Genomic DNA, 7,495 nt, shown 5'->3' on the forward strand with positions numbered 1-7,495 from the left:
TCCTTGACATGGTAGATCAGACAAGTTCTTTCCAGCTTGGTAACAGTCACATTTGTCTGAATGTTCTCTGGTTTGCCTTGACATGGCATCAGCATTGCAGTGTTGCCGGCCCGCTCGATGCTCTATGTCAAAGTCATATTGGCTCAACTCTTCCAGCCAGCGAGCCAACTGACCTTCAGGGTTTTTGAACCGAAACAGCCAGGTGAGACTGCCATGATCTGTTCGTAGCAGAAACTTCTTGCCCAGTAGGTAGTGGCGGAACTGACGAGTGTAGCGGACGACAGCAAGTAACTCACGTCTGGTAACACAGTACCTCTGCTGAGCTGGTGTAAGATGGCTGCTGGCGTATGTTAGGACTCGCTCTTCTCCCCACTGGAGTTGTGACAGAACAGCTCCAATACTGTGGTTCGAGGCATCAGTGTCTAGAATGTACTTGCCTCCAACAGTGGGGTATCCCAGCACTGGTGTAGTTGTCAGTTTTTCTTTCAGCTTTGTAAAAGCATCTTGGTGCTCATTTGTCCACAGGAATGTAGCCCCCTTCTTTGAAAGGCTGTGGAGAGGGCTTGCCAGTTCTGCAAAAGCTGGAACAAACTTGCGGTAGTAGTTACACAGTCCAAGAAAAGCTTGCAGCTCCTTCAGGTTGTTGGGTGGCTCCCAGCGCTGTACATCCTTGACCAGAGCTGGGTTTGGACAGATCCCATCTCCACTCACAATGTGGCCCAGGAAGAGAACTTCCTCTTGAAGCAAGTGACATTTAGAAGGCTTCAGCTTCAACCCATAGCTGTGGAGACACTTGAAGACCTGTGCGAGCCGGTCCAGGCTTTCATCCACTCCCCTGCCAATGACAATGACGTCGTCAAGGTAGATCAGCAATGTTTCCCATTGGAGTCCCCTGAGGACGAGCTCCATTGCCCTCTGAAAGGTGCTTGGGGCATTGCAGAGCCCAAATGGCATGCGGGTGTATTCATAGAGGCCCCATTTGGTGATGAATGCTGTCTTCCCGCGGTCTTGGTCATCCACTGCTATCTGCCAATAGCCAGACTGAAGGTCAAGTGTTGAGAACATTGTAGCTTCCCCAAGAACATCAAGACACTCTTCAATCTTGGGCAAAGGATATGCGTCCTTTACCGTCAGACTGTTCAAGCCGCGGTAATCTATGCACCACCGTACTCCTCCATCCTTCTTGCGTACTAAGACGACCGGAGAGGCCCACTCCGATGATGATGGTGTAACGACACCGGCTTTAAGCATGTCTTGAAGATGTGTTTGCTCTTCACTTTGAAATCCAAGAGGTGCCCTTCTCACTCGCTGGCGCACAGGCTTAGCCGATCCTGTGTCAATCTTGTGTGTGACAGCAGACATGTAACCCAGGTCGGAATCACTTTTGGCAAAGAGGGATTGGTAGGTCACTAGCAGTTGGATAAATTGTTCTTGTTGCTCCTCACTGAGTGCCTCACTAGTAGCACCAACCAGGCTTTGGAGATGTTCAGGTAGCTCAGAGATTGCTGCTACTCTTCCAACCACCAGTGATGGCACACTCTCTGACTCTCCCTCTATGATGGGCTCTACACTTTGCTCAGGTGAACATGATGGCTCCTCAGGATAAGCTTCAACTAAGAGTCCAAGGCATGCTCCTCTTGGCAGGGCCGCTTTGCTGGTCGAGAAGTTGCATAGCCGGACTGGCACCCGCTTCTCCATAGTGGTAACAACACTCCCGGAGACTACATTTTCTGTGATGTTCAAAGGCTCTAGTACAGCTGGAACACCTGGCCTTGGTTCTTCCACCTCGCCCCAGACCACACATTCAGATGTAGGTGGTATGGTGGTGGTCTCTCCTAGGGTCACTCTGGCAACATGATAGTCTGATCCATCCCCTCGTACTATTTTGGAGGGCACAAGTTCGTTACCGATGAACACCTTACCACGGGTGTGGATGACAACATCATGAGTCTTCATCAGATCCAATCCTATGAGGACAGAGTCACGTATGGGGGCTACGTGTACGTCCCAGTCGATTGTTTTGGCTGCAATTTTAAAGGTGACGTTCAGTCCACGTTTTGCTTCCATGCCATCTCCAACTCCCGCATTTAGAAGGTAGGTCTTACGTAGGCTTGTCGGATCACCTCCAGAGAAACTCCTATACAGCTCCTCTGAGATTACTGTTGTCTGGGCTCCCGTGTCCACCACAGCCTGTGTTGGAATGCCGTTTACTGTCACCGGAATCTGTAGACTCTCACCCTTGTTTTTGGTGCAGCCAATCTGTAGCCCTTGTGGTTTGTGATCTGCATGTAGTCTCCCTTCTGACCGCCCCCGTTGGTCTGGGCCTTTGTCACCGCGGTTACGTGCAGCTGTTGGGCTCGGCGATCTACTGCAGTCCCTCCTGAAGTGTCCTTGTTCTCCACATTTATAACATGGGCCAGCTGCTCCCCGGGTTGGGCTTGGTGACTGGGAGCGCATCCGGCCGGGCTGCACCTGATAATGGTTCTGTGTCCTCTCTAGTGACAGGGGACGTTGTGTTGTTGCTCTAGTTTTATGATGTTCAAACTGCAGCTGTAGATTCCCTACTGTATGTACGAGGGTCTTGACTTGGTCCGTTAGTGTAGCAAACTGTTCAGCAGTTACATACTGAGGGGTCTGTACCCTACGAGAGGTAGGAGTAAAGTCCTCACAGATGTCTCCATCATCAGCCCAAGAAATGCGTCGTGTTCTGTTCTTTATTTCTGTTTCACGTCCCACCGTAGCTTTGAAGTTGTGTTCATGAGCCTCTACACACTTTTGAGCCTCTGCAAGGGAGCATGGATCTCGGTTCATAACTTCATAGGCCACTTTTTGATTTTTTAGACCTTTAAGAAAGGCATCAGTTGCAAGTTGATCTTGCAGCTGGAGATCCACTCCTGGATATGCAAGTGTGACGAGGCGTCTCACCTCTTCTGCAAATTCAGCTGACGCCTCTCTACCTTGCCGAAGTTCTCCCAACTTTCTCCTTACTGTGGTAGGGGGGTCTCTTTTCCCAAAGCGCTGAGTAAGCTCCTCCACTAAGAGAGCATAATCCTCCCGTGTACGTTCTGGCAGTGAGCAGACATATCGTATTGCAGCTCCTCTTAAGCATTCATGCAGCCTGTCCACTCTTTCTGTAGTACTCCATCCATACTTCCTGGCCTGGCGCTCAAATGGCAACAAGAAAGAGTCCCAGTCATCATTTCCTTCAAATGTGGCAAGTTTAGGTCTACGCACTTCTTGCAGAGTGTGCTGACTGTTGTGACCAGAACTATTCAGTCTCTGCTCACCATAGGGAAATGAGCGTTGGGTTTCATTCTCAGAGTCTCTAGTGTCTCTCCATCTACTGTCAGGTTCAGCATTGCCGCCCCTCCTGGTGGGACCAAAGTTGCGAGTGCGCTGATTGATGACATCCAACTCAGCTGCAAAGGGGGCACCAACACGAGTTTTTGGTCTTACTGGTATATCCCAAGAGGCTGAAGGTATAGCTTCAGGCTCAGAAGCATGCCTGTCCAATGTGGGGCGCTGTAAGATCTTATCCCCATTTCGACTGGAAGCAGCAAGTGGTGGTGAGGCTTGCTGTGTAACGGGATTTCCTCCTGTTATGTTTGTTAGTACGGGGGCTAGCATCATTTGCAGGTGTTTTGTCTGCTGATTTTGGCTATCCAACAAAGCTTGTAGCCATGTTGGGGCTCTATCAGGCTCAGTAGGTCCTACTGTAGCTCCTTGTTCCTTAGACATGTTCATTGAGTCAACTGTTCTATTCCTAGACATGTTAATGTTAAGTCACCTGTACTGAAGGGACTCAGTACTCTTGGAGGGGGATAGTGTGAGACAGTCCACCATGGGTGGCTTTCCCTGTTGTTGTTTATTTATATAATTGTCTCTTTGATTTTGTTGAGTTGTTTATTAATGGAATTGTCCGCTTAATTTAGTTGAGTCTAACGGGAGTACAGTCTGCCCAAACACCACCAGGTGGCAGTACTCAACCAGTTGTTGTAGTAACTCCTGAATCCAGTCAGCTGGCTAGCTAGCTGTCTCCTGTTAGCCCCTATTAGCTCCCGTTAGCTTTGGCTCTTATAACTTTATTATCTTCCGTTAGCTTCTGTTAGCTTTTCCTCTGTCAGGTGGATGTACTCACGGATGATCGCTACTTCTGACACCAGTTGTCGTGTTTCGTCCGTCTGATGTGCGTGGGTATAATGACTCACACGACAAGGGATTCTCCGTTTCTGGTTCTTTAGTGAACTTCTTCTTAACACAATACACAATACAAGATACAACTAATTGTGTCCCAGATGGCAGGTTAATAGATGACGGGAAAACTAGCTCTGGCACAGAACAGCAGCTTTGCTGTCCATACCGATGAGCGTTGTTCCCTTTACTCCCTGTTTACGTAACCAAGGTAACGAGCTATCTCTCTCTCTGGGTGATCATGTGACATACAGTAACCAATCAACAATAACGGTAACATAAACACAACAACAACAACAGGGAAAGCCACCCATGGTGGACTGTCTCACAATATTGTAAATGTGCCTGGAGAAGTTTGAGAGGTGTTCCTGTGTGAGCTCCACCAACTTCTCAATGGAGGTATTCATCAGAGCAACGCATCCGGGTACTTTCCCCTCCCGTAATGTCCACGCCCCTTTTTGGGTGATAGAAGAGTAGAAGTTTGACTGGCGGTCAATGGGAATTTCTGTTCTTTGCTACTTTAATCAGATAAAATAAGAAAACCGTAGTGCTTTTTAGATATTAGGAGCACAAATCCGATGGCCAGTTAGGCAAACTATTATATAGTGTCATTGCCGATCAATGATCGACGTCGTTATATAGAGAAAATGAATGAAATAGGGGTTGATTCATCAGAGCAGTCATACGTCATCTCCCTGTCATCAGGCATTTGTAGTTCTTCAGTTGATTTGCCGTGTAAATCCCCAGATGAGTGTTACATTAGTTTTCTTAAGATAGGATAATAAATAAATCTGTTCAATGGGCATTTGCCAAAGTAGCCTACTGTTAATCAGTATTTATCCTGTATGGTGTATATGAAGATGTTATGACGTTTTATCATGAAAATAATGAACAGCAAGCTAGATCCAAAACTAGGGCCGGTGGAGGAGGGCAATTGTCACATTGGACAGACTACCAAAACAGAAAAATAAAGTATCTTAACGACAGCAAAAGTGATGGATGTCAGAAATACATTACCTGGAGATTCAATAAGGTACTTTTATATGACAGGATATTGGTTAGGGTTATATGACACCTGTAGCGAGATAGATAGAGCCAAAAGTAAAAAGTCGCTAATAAAAAAAGTCGCTAGTAATTGTATGACGCGCCAAACAATCCGCTGAGATGAAAAGTACGTTTTAGAGCATTTATTGAATAGAACAATCAAACTTGGCGACGTACAAAAATAATCCATAAGCGATCAAAACCAGAAAAATAACAAACTATGCGTATAGAATATGCGTATAATGCGGTCAACAAAAATACATCGCTCCCCTCTCTCTCCACTACCGCCATGCAAGGTGCGCAGGTGATTAAATTACCTTGCAATATCACCCCCCATAACCATATTACTTCTCAATACGGTGATCTAGGCAATAAACAAACAATCAAAGTAAACTCACAATAAACCCATTAGCCTGTTATACTAAATACCCCCTAAATCATATTCATACCTCCTACAACACCTCAGGCCTTTAGGTCGGGTGGTTCATCCACATGGATGGAGGCAGACTGAAAGGACACACATTCATTGCCTATTTCATAAATGTTCTCCAAATAACAACGTCGATCATTGATCGGCAACGACACTATATAATTGTTTGCCTGACTGGCCATCGGATTTGGGCAGTCTGGGGATTTACACGGCAAATCAAATGACAGGGATTAAAGCAAAAAAAAATCTCCTGACGGAAAAAGAAATTCAGGCCAAATCGGGGCCGGTGGCTTTCCGTGCGCAAAGCGTGCGTGCGATTTTCCGTTCTATGTTCTAATGCTTTGACTTTTCTTTCGAAAAATGTGAACACATTTCCGCGTTGTATAAAATCAATGACACATCGCTAGTCAACTAACACAGCTTGTTTTGTGAGCCTGCTAACAATGTAAAGTAGTGTTCTAGTTAACTAGGTAGCAGTCCAATCCATTTCGCTGCAGTATTTTGGCTTGACAAGCGAGTTTGTGTTGTGATTCTCAACAACGTTGAAACGTAGTTTCACCCTTTTCCATAGTTTTGAATAATAAATGTGTGGACTGACGATGTAGCGCAGCCTAACTTATTCTAATAATTATTTAACATAGTTTTATTGTGATAATTATTCCCCCCTCCTCCCAGACTTACAAGGTCACATTATTATTGGATTGGTTGTTTGCGTGCCGGGTGAAGTTAGCTAAACATTTAACCTGCTAGCTAGCAAGAGACACATAATGTCACTCTCCAAAGGTCTAAAGAGGAAAGTTGACGGTGAAAACAGGGCATTTAAAGAGGAATGGACAGCGAACTATGCGTTCATCCTACCTGGTTTCATCAATGCAAAGCCGTTGTGAGACTCACATTTTACGTGCTCACAATGAATGTTCCCTTCCACCTATACATGCGAGTCGTCCTTTCGTCAATGAATGCGATAAAGACGGACTAGAGGAATCGATTGATGCATAAAAACCTTGAGAACTGCCGGATTAAAGTGACGTCCATAATAATAATAAATAATAATAATACATTAGACTTATAGCGCTTTTCTAGACACTCAAAGACGTCCATATCACCAGATAGCCAACAAATAGTGACCGATGGGAGATGCCAGTTTTCTCATTAAGTGAGATTTAATAGCCTAATATTATTTTTTCTATTTTTAATGAATGGCTCATTGTAATTATTATCCCTAGTAATGTAGCGTGTTTGCTCTGTCGTTTCAGGAGCATATAGGCTAAGCGGATTCAGCTTTCTTTTTTTTTGCGCCGATTTTGTTGTCAATGTTTTTCATAAAATTAAACTGCATTTACTTTGTTACTGTTCACATGTGTGGTGCAGTCACATTCACATAGCCTATAAGTAAACATTAAGTTTGAATGATTTACTGAGCTGGCGTTACTTTTTTCAAACCACACACCGCATGTCGGCTATTTCAGCACCACGCATTGTCCACCTATTTATCACTATGAGGGGTTCAGCGTCAGTGCACCCCGCTCTGTTACTGTCGCATAGTTGTAGCCAATAAAGGCCTATATGTAGGCTATATAGGCTATTATATATCATTTATATACCTAATGCCAACATCAAAATAGATTGTATGCCTCTACAAATCATATTACACCAGGTAAAATCCGTCACAACTTGGAATAAATCCGTCACAACTTGGAATAAATTGACGGAAATCTGTTTTAGCGACGTAATCCCTGAAATTAAGAACTCCAAATCCCTGATGACAGGGAGATGACGTATGACTGCTCTGATGTCTGAGGCTTGTTTCGGATCCGCTTTTCCATGTTT

This window comes from Nansenia antarctica (assembly GCF_963989245.1).
Source record: "Nansenia antarctica genome assembly, chromosome: 15".
Taxonomy (NCBI): domain Eukaryota; kingdom Metazoa; phylum Chordata; class Actinopteri; order Argentiniformes; family Microstomatidae; genus Nansenia; species Nansenia antarctica.